This window comes from Hemitrygon akajei, chromosome 31 (genome assembly GCF_048418815.1).
Source record: "Hemitrygon akajei chromosome 31, sHemAka1.3, whole genome shotgun sequence".
Taxonomy (NCBI): domain Eukaryota; kingdom Metazoa; phylum Chordata; class Chondrichthyes; order Myliobatiformes; family Dasyatidae; genus Hemitrygon; species Hemitrygon akajei.
The window spans coordinates 27,525,234-27,539,631 of record NC_133154.1 but is presented as its reverse complement, the minus strand read 5'-3'; the positions used below and the strand labels follow the sequence as shown (position 1 = coordinate 27,539,631).

General features: G+C 46.1%; 1 protein-coding gene across 4 annotated transcripts in view; it reads right to left on the bottom strand.

Annotated features, from left to right (window-relative positions):
- The window catches only part of LOC140719409 (circularly permutated Ras protein 1-like), a 70,963-nt gene extending 63,128 nt beyond the window's left edge, over positions 1–7,835 (bottom strand). For 3 of the 4 annotated variants that reach the window (XM_073034043.1, XM_073034048.1, XM_073034047.1), the window contains exon 1: positions 7,693–7,835. The gene's annotated coding sequence lies outside the window, so the exon portion shown is untranslated. The remainder of the gene's footprint in view (positions 1–7,692) is intronic. The other variant, XM_073034044.1, reaches the window with a different exon arrangement.
- Between the last annotated feature and the right edge of the window lie 6,563 nt (positions 7,836–14,398).

Genomic DNA, 14,398 nt, shown 5'->3' with positions numbered 1-14,398 from the left:
TGGCAAAGAATTCCACAGGTGGTAGTAGCAAGAAGGAGACATGACCTGGATGATGGGAACCTTTGATAGGGATACTGGCAGCACTCGTAAATGTGCCTGCTGATGGGGAAGGCTTTGCCTGTAGTGGACTGGGCTGGAAACACTACTTTTTGTGGACGTGTCTGATGCTGGGTATTGGTGCTTCCATACCAACCTGTGATGCAACCAGTCAGATTACGCCCCACTGTGCATCTGAAAAAGTTTTTCAAAGTTCTGGATGACATGCCCGAAACTTTACAAACTTTTAAGAAAGTAGAGGCGCTGGTATGCCTTCTTTCAAATAGCACTTAAGCACTGGTCCCAGAATAGATCCCTGTATGGTAATGCCAAGGAATTTAAAGTTACTGACCCTCTCCGCCTCTGATCCCCTAATGAAGCCCTTTGGCATCTTCCTCCTGTAATGATCAGCTCTTCGGTTTTGTTGGCCTTGAGTGAAAGTTGTTGCTATGGCACCAACTCAACCAGATTTTTAAATCTGCTTCCTGTATGCTTGCACAACCTTACTCCTGTTACTGCTTAACAACTTTTTTGCTTGCTTTCTCTTGAATCAGGGAAATGTCCACATGGGGACTCTGGGACGTCACCCACTGACGTGAAGGTTTCAATCTGCGGCACCCTATACTGACCAGGATCAGTATATGTCCATAGTTAATGAACCTTTCCAAAAGCAGTCAAATTTTAATTCCTCTAGCTCAGACCTGTCTAAATTCAAGGGAACAATAGCCAACCTGCAATGATAACGCTTACTGTGCAATGTAGTGAGGGGTCTGGACGGGATTACACATCCAAAGTTCAAAGTGAAATAGACTATCAGAGTACATACATGTCACCACAGACAACCCTGAGATTCTTTTTCCTGTGGGCATACTCAGCAAATCTATAGAACAGTAACTGTAAACAGGATCAATGAGCAACCAACTGTGCAGATGCAAATATAAATAAATAGCGATAAATAACAAGAGTATGAAATAACAAGATAAGAAGTCCTTAAAGTGAGACCATCAGTTGTGGGAACACCAGAAATAGAATGAGAGTAATTATCCTCTTTTGTTTGTTATGTACCCCAGGGTTCATTTCTTCTGTGGACTGTCGTTTTAAAATGCCGGGAGAATGAGACTGACTATTAGACACTGTTGGATTTCTACTGATTACAAGGTTGCTTGGTTACTATGGAGAGAGAGGTGGTGTTATTTGATGGATAATCAAATGTTATGGTTTCTCTGCAGCTTGTTTACAAGGACAGTGACAGACGCACAGAGTTTGAGTCGAGATGGATTAGGTCAATGGAAGACCCCAGTGAGTTGGTCGCCGGTTTCAACTTTCAGTAGCCCAAAAGGGACGAGTTGAGATCGATCCAGAGTATTGATAAATGACTCTCACAAGTTTGCTGCAACTAGAAGAAGTTTGCAGAGAAGAGAGAGGAGAGGAGAGGAAGGTTTGAAACAGAAGAAGCCTAGTGACGAAGAGATCACTGTTTGGACTCTCTCTCCAAGTAGCCCGTGAGGGTGAGTTTGTTTCCATTTGGCTACGAAAGTGTGATTGACACTTAGTTAATCCACAGGAGTAGGTTCTCTGGTGAGGGTAACCTTTGTGAATACCACATGTTTGTTTACCCTTTATAGTTCACTGAAGAAAGGCACCCCTGTGGCAAATCACTGTTGGAGTTATTTCGTATGTCGTGGAACTGGATAAGTGGCTATCACGTGTATTTGGAGTAACCGTGTGGAATCTACCAGTGTGTCGACCCTTGCCTGGGTGGTGGTTCCCTTGAAGATGGTCCCCTTTGTGATAAGCTACTGTTGGTGATAATCCATACGTGGATTCTGTTTGAGTATCCTGTGGCCACCACTTTGGGATGTCCCGTAGCTGAATTCGGGTGTGGTACCACTTGCGTTGAAGGAATATTCATTGAAGATCACTGTCGGTGATACTTTGTGTGTGGAATGCAACAACTTCGGAGATAAAACCTACTGCTATTGTTATTTTGTGTTGTTGTCGTGGAATCTGTGGAATATTGACGTAATAGACTTCTCACAACACTTGACTTTGGATGACAAATATCTCCCATTAATTAACCTGTGCATTTGAACTGAACATTTCTTACATACCATCGTACGACTGTATCACTTGCCACCTAAGCTTGAAGAAGTTTGGGGATCTATATATTTACACCTATATATGCATAACACCATTAACTCTTGATTTACCTGGTTTAAGTTACCATATGACGTAGTTACTAATAAAATACTGCTTTATTAACAGCAAAACCAGACTCCAGGTGTGTTCCATCGCTGCCGATACCTTTACAGGGTTGTGTGTACGTGACACGTTCAAGAGCCTGGTGGTTGAGGGGTTGTAACTGTTGTTAAACCTGTGGTGTGAGTCCTGAGGCTCCTGTACCTTCTACCTGATGGCAGCAGTGAGAAAAGAGCAAGGCCCGGGTGGTGAGCATCTTTGATGACGGATGCTGGTTTTCTACGGCAGAGGTCAGGATGCCTCGTCACAGCTGTAGCACAGACTTGGCGTTCACTGCCCTCGTGTGGGACGAGATTTTCTGTTAGCCATGACGCTCCTTTCTCTCTGAGCCAGCAGGCCCCATTTGTTGCAGGGTGATCCTGATAGTGGTGGGAGAGCATCAGAGGGGGGGAGAGAGAGACCCTGCGGTATGTCGAATAGCGGGTGAACGAGTAGCCTTTGGGGTGCTGCAAGCCTGTGCCTTTATTGATGCTTTGCTGCCCGCTTGAGTGCTCGGTGGGGGGGGGGGGGGGGGGGGGGGGGTGCCGATGCTCTTTTGCTGGGGAGGGGGAGGGTCGTTGTTTTGCTGCTGCTTGTGCGTGGGAGGGGGGGAGTCGGAGGGGGCTTTGGGGTTCTAACACTTAACTGACACTCATCCTTTGGGGCACTCCTCTGTTTTCGTGGATGTTTGTGAAGAAAAAGAAGGCATATTGTGTACATTTCCCGGACATTAAATGTGCCTGTTGAAACCAGCTCCTGGGAATCTGAAGCAACGTTGGCTGCAGACCTCTGGAGGGGTGACTGGTAATTCTGCAATTGGCCCCGCACTTGGTGAAGTTTAAATGGCAGTCAAAGTCACAACAGGTAAGGCTCCCCAATGGATGCTTTTACACACACGTGCACACAGCTCCACGTGTTACAGCTGCTGACGCCTTCCCAAGTTTGAACCAGGCCCTCTCGGTATTGTGAGAACTGCAAACCTGCCCTCACTTCAACAGTGGGGTCTCCCAGCACCTCTGACCCCCCCCCCCTTCTGCAGGCTCCAAAATCCCTGTTTTGCTTTATTCCCCTGTCCACGTAACCTGTGATCATCTCTGGATAGTTTACACTAGTGAAACTTAAGAGACTACTAGACGGGTATATGGAGGAGTTTAAGGTGGGGGGTTATATGGGAGGCAGGGTTTGAGGGTCGGCACAACATTGTGGGCCGAAGGGCCTGTAATGTGCTGTACTATTCTACGTTCTATATCTGATGTAGAAACATCCTTCAGTGGGAACAAATGGATCCCTGGAAACCATTCCGCCCATGACCAGGAAATAAGACAGATAAAAAAGTCGAGTTCAGGATCTAGATTTCAAGCAGAGCGTCTGCTCCAACATCAGCATACAACACTCTACCAGCACCAAGTCCTTGCCAAATCTAAATATTTCTGAGAGAGATTGACAGCAGGATGGGTACTGGTTGAACTAATGCTGTAACCGTCATGGTCCAAGTCTAGGAATTGTGAATTTAAACCCCACGAGCACTTACTTAAAACACTTCGCCCGATGTAGAAACTGAAAAGAGGCAGGTTCTGTGTTACTTGGGCTGTGAGGCTCAGTTTCTCGTTGAACCTGTTCAACGGTCAGGGCAGTACCATGGCAACAACAATTAATCATGTCAGCCACCAGTATCTCCAGGAGATCTACTGATGTCAGTGGTTAGTGGGCTGTCTTGGGTTATTCTGGGCTACAATGAAACTTCCATTAACTTTAACTAAAACAGAGGCCGGGGCAGCTTCAGCGGAGGGAGAAACAGCCGACTTTTCTCGTCACCTCTATGGAGGGAGAAATAGCGGACTCTTCTCCCCATCTCCGTGGAGGGAGAAATGTCACCCCACAGTTGCCTCTGGCACCGAGTTCCTTTACCATCCTGTGTGTTGCTCCAGATTCCAGCAACTGCCGCCTGAAGTTACTCAAAATAAAAATCTACTTCCTTAAATATAATGAACGCCCTGCCATCCACAGCCACACGCAGCTGGGAGGCGCACTGTTCACCCTCCCCACCCCCCACCAATGAAGGAATCTCTCTAGATCTGAGTCTGGGAAGTATGCACGTAATCCTGATCCTGGAATTCCCAATCACTGGACCCATCCTCCCTGCATCTGGGCTGCATAGTTTCTGTGAACTCCAGTCTCAGTTTCTGCAGCGGAGATGAATGGTCTCATTGCCTCCTTGTTTATTGGTCTCGCCATTCTGGCTGTGCGATTCCCTTCACCACTGCAGGAAAGGGAGCTGCACACAGGTGAAGTCGGAGTGAGTTCCCTTTGCGACAGAGTGCCGTCAGACAGCCGGACTTTAGGAAGTAGCGGCAGTGCTGGTGGGAAGAGGCTGGAGAAGACGGTGACCTAGCTGGACGAGCTGTGAGAGCAGAGGGAGAGAGGAAACAGTTTGGGAAGTGTGAGAGCAAGTCTGCAGCTGCTGGGAGTATCGAGTAAAGGGAAGTGCCGTTAAGTTTCAGGTCAGGCAACATCTGTGTCAAAGGGAAAATGGAGATGTGGCTGCAGGCTATAACACTCAGATGAAATGCTCTTCTTTAAGCATCCCTGGATTAAGAGGCCAAATTCAGAGATCAGAGTGGGACTGGATCCTGCTTTGGACTGACTCCAGTGGTTGGCAAGATATTGGAGTCCATTATTAAAGATGAGGTTTCGGAATACTTGGAGGTACAGCACATGGCAAATGGGCCAAAGCCAGCATGGTTTCCTTAAGGGAACATTGCCGGACAAATCTGTTGGAATTCTTTGAGGAAATAACAGGCAGGAGAGACAAAGGAGAGTCAGTGGATGTCGTCTACTTGGATTTTCAGAAGGCCTTTGACAAGGTGCCGCGTATGAGGCCGCAAAACAAGATTAGAACCCATGGAATGACACTAGCATGGACAGGCGATTGGCTGACTGACAGGAGGCAAAGTGTGGGAATAAATGGGGCCTATTCTAGTTGGCTACCGATGACTAGTGGTGTTGTACAGAGATCTGCATTGGGACTGCCTCTTCTCACATTGTATGTCAATGATTTAGATATCTGAATTGATGGCTTTGTGGCCAGGTTTGCGGATGACATGGAGTTAGGTGGAGGGACAGGTAGTGTTAAGGAAGCAGGGAGTTAGTAGAAGGATTTAGACAGATTGGGAGAATGGGCAAAGAAGTGGCAAATGGAGTATTGTGTAGGAGAGTGTATAGTCATGCAATTTGGTAGAAGGAATAAAGGCAGAGACCATTATCTAAACAGGGAGAAAGTTCAAATAATAGAGGTGCAGAGGGACTTTGGAGTTCTTGTGCAGGATTCCCTAAGGGTTAACTTGCAGGTTGAATCGGTGGTAAGGAAGGTAAATGCAGTGTTAGCATACATTTTGAAAGGACTGGACTACAAGAGCACGAATGTAATACTGAGGCTTCATGGCATTTGTCAGACCACACTTGGAGTATTGTGAGTAGTTCCGGGCCCCTTATCTAAGAAAAGATGTGCCGGCATTGGAGAGGGTCCAGAGGAAGTTCACAAGAATTATTCCAGGAATGAAAGTGTTAACTCATGAGGAGCATTTGATGGCTCTGAGCCTGTACTCACTGGAGTTTAGAAGAATGATGGGGGCATGTCACTGAAATGTATTGAATATTGAAAGGCTAAATAGAGTGGATGTGGAGAGGATGTTTCCTATAGTGGATGAGTGTAGGAACCGGCACCTTTTTCCAGTTTAATGGCAACTTTCCTACAGCAGGAGCAAAACTAATCACAATATTCCAAATACGGCTTCACCAGTGCCTTGTGCAATTGCACCACCACCTCCCAACTCCTATACTCGTTGCCCTGGCTAATGAAGGCTATTCTACCAAAAGTCTTCTTCACCACCTTGTCTATCTGCGACATCCCTTCCAGGGAACCTTGTGTCCCTCAGTTATAGAGGCAAAGTCATGGTCACGCAGCACTGAAACAGGCCCTCCTATCAAACTCCTACCTACCGACTGTGACTCCCATCTAAGCTCGGCCCATTTGTCTGTGTTCGGCAGATTCCCCTCTTGTACAATTGCGACATAGCATCCCGACGTCTACTCTCATTGCCCTGACAGATGAATGAGGACAGAAGTGGAGGAAAGAGAGGAGGGAGAGTTGCATTTAAGGAGAACATTGCGGCAGTAACTGTGATGAAACTATTGAGGGGTCATCTAGAGAGGAGCTGATTAAAAGAAAGGAGATGGTCACCTTGCTGGGATCGTACCTAACAGTGGGACAAATATGCAAGCAGATTGTGGAGAATTATAAGAATAGTGTTGCAATTGTTGGTGTTTTCAATTATCCTAATTGACTGGGACCAACATAGTGCTAATGAGGCAGAATATATGAAGCATAAATGAGGATTAACCAATCCGGAGGGATGGATGACGGGGGGGGGTGGGGAGATAATTACCACTGGACTAGACATGCCCAAGCATCAATCCTGGGATTGCAGAGTTTGTCTTCAAAACGTCTGTTAAAATTGATACTTGTACAGGGCTAGGAGAGTTTATTTGTTATATGAAGTGTGTTCAGGAAAGTTTCAGCACACAATGCTACTAGGGAGAGAGCAAAGATCCAGTGAAATAGGGCAGGACAAATGATTCAGGTGTCAGTGGGGGAGTACTAGTGCCCAGAGTTCTATTGAAAGGGACAGATCTCGTCCTCAGGTTCAAGTTCTAAATTTGGGCAAGGTACATTTTTATGGTATTATACAGGAACTCGAGAAAGTTGATTTGAGAATGTTGTTTGTGGGCAGAATCACATCTTGCCTTCTATGTACAGTGTGAGGAAACTTTTTGTAAGACACTGGATGAAGTTCACCCTACCTAAGCTGTTAGCATGTTGGCAGGCCTGGTCTGTCTCAGATCTTGTCCCTATCATGACAATCTATTGTCCTCACAGCTCCCTGCAATCATAACTGGAGTTCTGGTCGCTTTAGGTGTGTATCTCTGCCCCGGAGGTGCCGCAGGGAGGGTTAGTTCTCCAGTTCTGGGATGAGGCAAGTTTGGCTCAGTGGCCCTGCGAGAGTGGGAGGGGGATAGCTCTGCCAGCAGAGTTGGTCCACACCTGGCCCGTCCTCCCATCTTTTTCACAACCCTATATGCCTTTGGAGAAGGTAAGATGCCAAGATCTTTTTTTTCCCTAGGAGTGGTGACGGGTTGCGGATAATTTCTTCTGTCCTCCCTGGGCACTGGGGAGGCAAGATATTGCTGTTGTTGAACGTGGGACCAGGAGAGAAGGATAATGGGGGGGTGCGGGCGGCCTCATATCATTCAGAGCGTGAGATTCAGAATTCTAAACCGGGGCACCGGGATTGGTACAGGAGACCATGCGCCCCGTCGCTCCATGCTAGCCCCCACAGTGGAATCCCCTCCATCACTTACCTGCCTTGTGCTCTCCCCTCCCTCGGGTTCTTCGCCGCGTCCTGGAGAACTCGGGCCGTTCCGATCGAAAGCTCCGGCACTCGGTCCGCAGGCTGGGGAGGCGTCAGGCGGTCCCGCCCCTGCCCTCTCTCTCTCGGTTTCGTTTCCTCAGGAAGGTGCGAGTGTCACCTGCCCAGGTGGGACCCGGCCGCCGCCCACGGCTGCCCCCTGCCGGCCGCGCTGGTTCCGGCATCCGCGGCTGCAGCCGGAGGCTAGTTAATGCGGAGATCTCAGTGCAATGCACCGGTTACCCCGACACGCCCAACCTTAAATAAACTTGTACAATTCATGTCCGCTCCGGCTACAGGCTGAACAGTTTCAGCCTTTGCCTCGGTCACACCGTCTCGTCCACCCAGCTAGAATCGTGGTGGTTACCGTCAGATCCCGGGTTCAACCAATATTTTAACTTCTCTTAAGTTATACATAAATTATACATAACTTTAACGTCTGTAAAATAAACAACAAAATAATCAGAAGCAGGTTTCACATCACCGGCGTATGTCGTGAAATTTGTTGCTTTGCGGTTCCAATGCGCGACAGTCCACGGTAATAAAAACTGCACTTTACAATAAGATTATATATAAAACAAATTAAATTAGTCGTGCAAAAAGAGAGAGAAAATACTGAGGAAATGTCCATTCAGAAATCTGGTGGCAGAGCGGAAGCTGTTCCTGAGTGTGTGCCTTCGGGCTCCTGAACCTCCTTATTGATGGTAGCAATGAGAAGAGGGTATACCCTGGGTGATGTAGGTCTTTAATAATGGACACTACCTTTCTGTGGCATCGCCTTTTGAAGGTGTCCTGGATGCCCACGGTGGAGCTGGCAGAGTTTAAAGTTCCTGCAGCTTTTTCTGATCACTTGTAGTGGCCCCTTCCCCATACCAGACATAAAGCAACTAGCTGAACTCTCCCCACTGTCCCTCTGTAGAAATTAGCACAATGACAAAAACACAAGAGATTCTGCAGATGCTGCAACAAGTACAAAATGTCAGAGGAACTCAGCAGGTCAGGCAGCATCTACGGAGGGAAATAAACAATTGATGTTTCTGGCCGAGACCCTTCATCAGGGCTGGACAATTAAGCATGATTAAGTGTGTGTGTGTATGAATACAGATTCAGTTCTGTTCTGAGAATTCCCCATGGAAATACATGGATATTAACCACTTCCCCCTGGTGGCTGCCACAACTGCCTTCACAGAGGGAATTTGTAATAATTACCATTGTTTTAATGTAGAAGTGTTGGTTTAGAGTCATGGAAAAATACAGCACAGAAACAGGCAGTTTGGCCCATCTAGTCAGTGCTGAACCATTTAAACTGCCTAGTTCCATTGGCATGCCCTCCATACCCCCTACCATCCATGCCCCTTAAACATTGAAATCAAGCTGGCGTGCACCATGTGCTGCCAGCTCGTTGCACACTCTCATGACCCTCTGAGTGAAGAAGCTTCCCCTCATGTTCCCCTTAAACTTTTCACCTTTCACCCCTAACCCATGACATCTGGTTGTACTCCCACCCGACCTCAGTGCAAAAAGTCTGCTTGCATTTCCCCCACCTACACCCCTCATAGTTCTGTCTACCTCTCCTCAGAAGTTACTGTTCTACCTTTAAATGTTGTTTAATTATTGTGACTTCTGAACCACTGGCAGTTCATTGATGGCCCAAGTGCAGAGAGGGAGACATAGACCCAGAATGAACAGCGCTACATTTTAATAATCTCGGAGTTGTATTCTGCATACTTACTTTGATAATAAAATGAATCTTTGAACCTGGTCGCACACCCTGAACGAGAAGGCACAGCAGTGCCTCCACTTCCCAAGGAGATTGAGGCAAGCAGGGCTTCCTCGGACCTCCATCTTGACTGCATTCTACAGGAGCACCATTGAGTTGCATCTCCATCTGGAACGGGAGCAGCCGAGCATCGGACAAGAAATCCCTACAAGGGTCTGTGAGGACAGCTGAGAAGATCATAGGGTTCTCCCTACTATTCATCAGGACCATTTATCAGGAGCGCTGCGTACACAGGGCCCTTAGTATTATTAATGATCCTGCCCATCCGTCCAGGCAGGAGACTCCAATGTAAGATGAAGAACGGTCAGGATGAGAAACAGTTTCTTCCCTCAGGCCGTTAGGCTTCTGAACTCCCAGCCGCATCGTATTCGAGGTGTCACTGGTTAACCTGTTCCTTACTGCACAATATTTAATAATAATACACTTTAGTTTGTTATTTGTGTATGATTCGTCTGTAGATTTTATCCTGCCTTCATAAGTTATTGTGTGTTATGTGTAATACCATGCTTTACACCCTGGTTTGGAGAAACATCGTCTTGTTTCTGTATACATTATAAGGTTATATATGTTATATACATGTATATAGTTAAATGACTTGACTTTAATAAGAACAAAGGAAGATAATAAACACTAGGCCAACAGGGCTGCTAACTAAAAGCTCTCAACCAACTAAAAACTAATGCCGTCACTGCGGCTGGAAAGCAGTAACCTAGAACTAAATTAGTAACTGCTCCTTTAACAACATCTAACTAAGTCACTAATCTTCTACTCCAGAACGTGGACTAAGCAGGGAGCACTGTGATTCGATCAAGACCTGACAAGACTGAAGCAAAAGGAAGAGATATTAAACACAATTACAAGGAAACCCTGGATGGCTGGAACGTGTGCATTCTCACGTTCGTGATTACCATCTTCTCTCAGCTGCCCACCTGCAAGAGCGCCCAGGCTCCGTGGCAGTGACAGATTATGACAGATGACACACGGCAAATGTGGTACAAACCATCACTACAGCTGAGAACGAGGAGGTTGCTGATTTGGTCCAAACTGGGGGCTTTTGGATCCTGAGCAAGGCAGGGAGATTTCATTCAGCAGATCTGTGACCTGCCACACTCCCTGAGGGAGGTATTCCTCTGTGAGGAAGCTACTGTGTGACAACGCCCAGAGATACTGTCAATCTGACATTTCAATAGACAATAGACAATAGGTGCAGAAGTAGACCATTTGGCCCTTCGAGCCTGCACCGCCATTTTGAGATCATGGCTGATCATCTACTATCAATACCCGGTTCCTGCCTTGTCCCCATATCTCTTGATTCCCCTATCCATAAGATACCTATCTAGCTCCTTCTTGAAAGAATCCAGAGAATTGGCCTCTATCTTGTCCAATCCCTTAATAATCTTATGTGTTGCAATCAGATCCCCCCTCAATCTCCTTAATTCCAGCGTGTACAAGCCCAGTCTCTCTAACCTCTCTGCGTAAGACAGTCCAGACATCCCAGGAATTAACCTTGTGAATCTACGCTGCACTTCCTCTACAGCCAGGATGTCCTTCCTTAACCCTGGAGACCAAAACTGTACACAATACTCCAGGTGTGGTCTCACCAGGGCCCTGTACAAGTGCAAGAGGATTTCCTTGCTCTTGTACTCAATTCCCTTTGTAATAAAGGCCAACTTTCCATTAGCCTTCTTCACTGCCTGCTGCACTTGCTCATTCACCTTCAGTGACTGATGAACAAGGACTCCTAGATCTCTTTGTATTTCTCCCTTACCTAACTTTACACTGTTCAGATAATAATCTGCCTTCTTGTTCTTACTCCCAAAGTGGATAACCTCACACTTATTCACATTAAACGTCATCTGCCAAGTATCTGCCCACTCACCCAGCCTATCCAAGTCACCCTGAATTCTCCTAACACCCTCATCACATGTCACACTGCCACCCAGCTTAGTATCATCAGCAAACTTGCTGATGTTATTCTCAATGCCCTCATCTAAATCGTTGACGTAAATCGTAAACAGCTGTGGTCCCAATACCGAGCCCTGTGGCACCCCACTAGTCACCACCTGCCATTCCGAGAAACACCCATTCACCGCTACCCTTTGCTTTCTATCTGCCAACCAGTTTTCTATCCATGTCAATGTCTTCCCCCCAATGCCATGAGCTTTGATTTTACCTACCAATCTCCTATGTGGGACCTTATCAAATGCCTTCTGAAAATCGAGGTACACTACATCCACTGAATCTCCCTTGTCTAACTTCCTGGTTACATCCTCGAAAAACTCCAATAGATTAGTCAAGCATGATTTACCCTTGGTAAATCCATGCTGGCTCGGCCCAATCCTATCATTGCTATCTAGATATGCCACTATTTCATCTTTAATAATGGACTCTAGCATCTTCCCCACTACTAATGTTAGGCTGACAGGTCGATAGTTCTCTGTTTTCTCCCTCCCTCCTTTCTTAAAAAGTGGGATAACATTAGCCATTCTCCAATCCTCAGGAACTGATCCTGAATCTAAGGAACATTGGAAAATGATTACCAATGCATCTGCAATTTCCAGGGCTACCTCCTTTAGTACCCTAGGATGCAGACCATCTGGACCTGGGGATTTGTCAGCCTTCAGTCCCATCAGTCTACTCATCACCGTTTCCTTCCTAATGTCAATCTGTTTCATTTCCTCTGTTACCCAATGTCCTTGGCCCATCCATACATCTGGGAGATTGCTTGTGTCTTCCTTAGTGAAGATAGATCTAAAGTACTTATTAAATTCTTCTGCCATTTCTCTGTTTCCCATAACAATTTCACCCAATTCATTTTTCAAGGGCCCAACATTGTTCTTAACTATCTTCTTTCACATACCTAAAAAAGCTTTTGCTGTCCTCCTTTAAATTCCTGGCTAGCTTGCGTTCGTACCTCATTTTATCTCCCCGTATTGCCTTTTTAGTTAAGTTCTGTTGTTCCTTAAAAATTTCCCAATCATCTGTCCTCCCACTCACCTTAGCTCTGTCATACTGTCATACTCTGAAATTTCCGTTTCAGAGCAGAGAAATGCTGTGTTAAAGGGAATGCTTGTAGACTGCTAATTGGCAGAATGCAATCCAACTGATGCCACTTTATTTTTGTAAGTTGACCGGAGGAACAGAGATATCCCTGAGCTGGTTTCCATGATACCCACAGATTTTTGTCTCTTGCTGACATAGTCACATTCCTGTGCTTGGTAACTGTGGATCTAAGATGCCAGCTCGCATTCACTGGGCACCAGCAACCCTGTACCATCAAGGAACCTGCTAGACAAGCTCAAGAAAGGGGAGCAGGAAGCTACCCAGCCCCTCAAACCTGTTCCACCGCACAAAAGGGTCATGGCTGATCCACCATCCAGAATCAGATTTATTATCACCAGCATACGTCATGAAATTTGTTAACGGTACAATGCAATACATGGTAATAGAGAGAAAAAGGAAAACTGTGAATTACAGTAAGTATATTTATTAAATAGTTAAATAGGTAGTGCAATAATTAGGAAATAAAAAATTGTGAGATAGTGTTCATGGGTTCAATGTCCAATCAGAAATCAGATGGCAGAGGGGAAGAAACTCCCTGAATCGTTGAATGGGGGTCCTTAATGATGGTCGTCTCTTTTCTGAGGCACCGCTCCCTGAAGATGACCTGGATACTCTGGAGGGTAGTGCCCATGATGGAGCTGGCTAACTTCACAACTCTCTGCAGTTTCCTTCAATTCTGTGCAGTAGCCCCCCCTCCCCCATACCAGACGGTAATGCAGTCAGTTAAAATGCTCTCGACAGTACATCTGTAGAAATTTGCAAGTGATTTTTGGTAACATGCCAAATCTCCTCAAACTCCTAACGAAATATAGCCACTGTCTTGTCTTTTTCATAGCTGCATCAACACATTGGGTCCAGGTTAGGTCCTCAGAGATACTGACATCCAGGAACTTGAAACTGCTCACTTTCTCCACTTCTGATCCCTCTATGATGATAGTTGTGTATTCCCTCGTCTTACCCTTTCTGAAATCCCCAGTCAGTTCTTTGGTCTTACTAATTTTGAGTGCAAGCTTGCTGCTGAGATACCACTCAACTAACTGGTATATCTCGCTCCTGTATGCCCTCTCGTCACCATCTGATATTCTGCCAATGATGGTTGTATCATCTGCAAGTTTATAGATGGCATTTGGGCTGTGCCTAGCCGCGTAGGTTAGGCACAGGTGGAGAGAAAGTAGAGCAGTGGGCTAAGTACACATCCTTGAGGTGTGCCAGTGTTGATCGTCAGCACAGAGATGTTATTTCCAACCTGCACAGACTGTGAACTTCTAGTTAGGATGGCGTGGATCCCGTTGCAGAGAGAGGTACGGAGGCCCAGGTCCTGGAGCTTTTCAATCAGAATTGTAGGAGCGATATTGGAATCCATGTTCCTTGTGTACCCTTTCACAATAACCCTCAATTTCCTCACTGATCAGATATCTCTCAACCTGAGCCTTAAATGTCATCAAGGACTGTGGCAAGGAATTCTGAAAACACACAACCAGCACTGAAGGAAAGAAATCCTTCTTCATCTCAGAATCAAGTGGGTGCATCCATTTCCCCCCATAATGCCCTCTTTTCTGAGATCTCTGCATTTACCCTGTGTAAACCACACATGTTTCTCAGTAGGGAAATTCTGTAGATGCAGAAAATCTGAAAAAGAAACCTGTAGACGGCGACGATGTGAAATGATGGGCTCAGTTTTAAAACAAAATAAACTTTATTCGTAATAAAAAAATTTACAAGAATAAACAGTTCAATGCCTTTTCATTCTTTTCACACATGGTTACATTCATACATATTAACAGTTCTGCAGCCACTCACGAGGCACCCTAGGGTG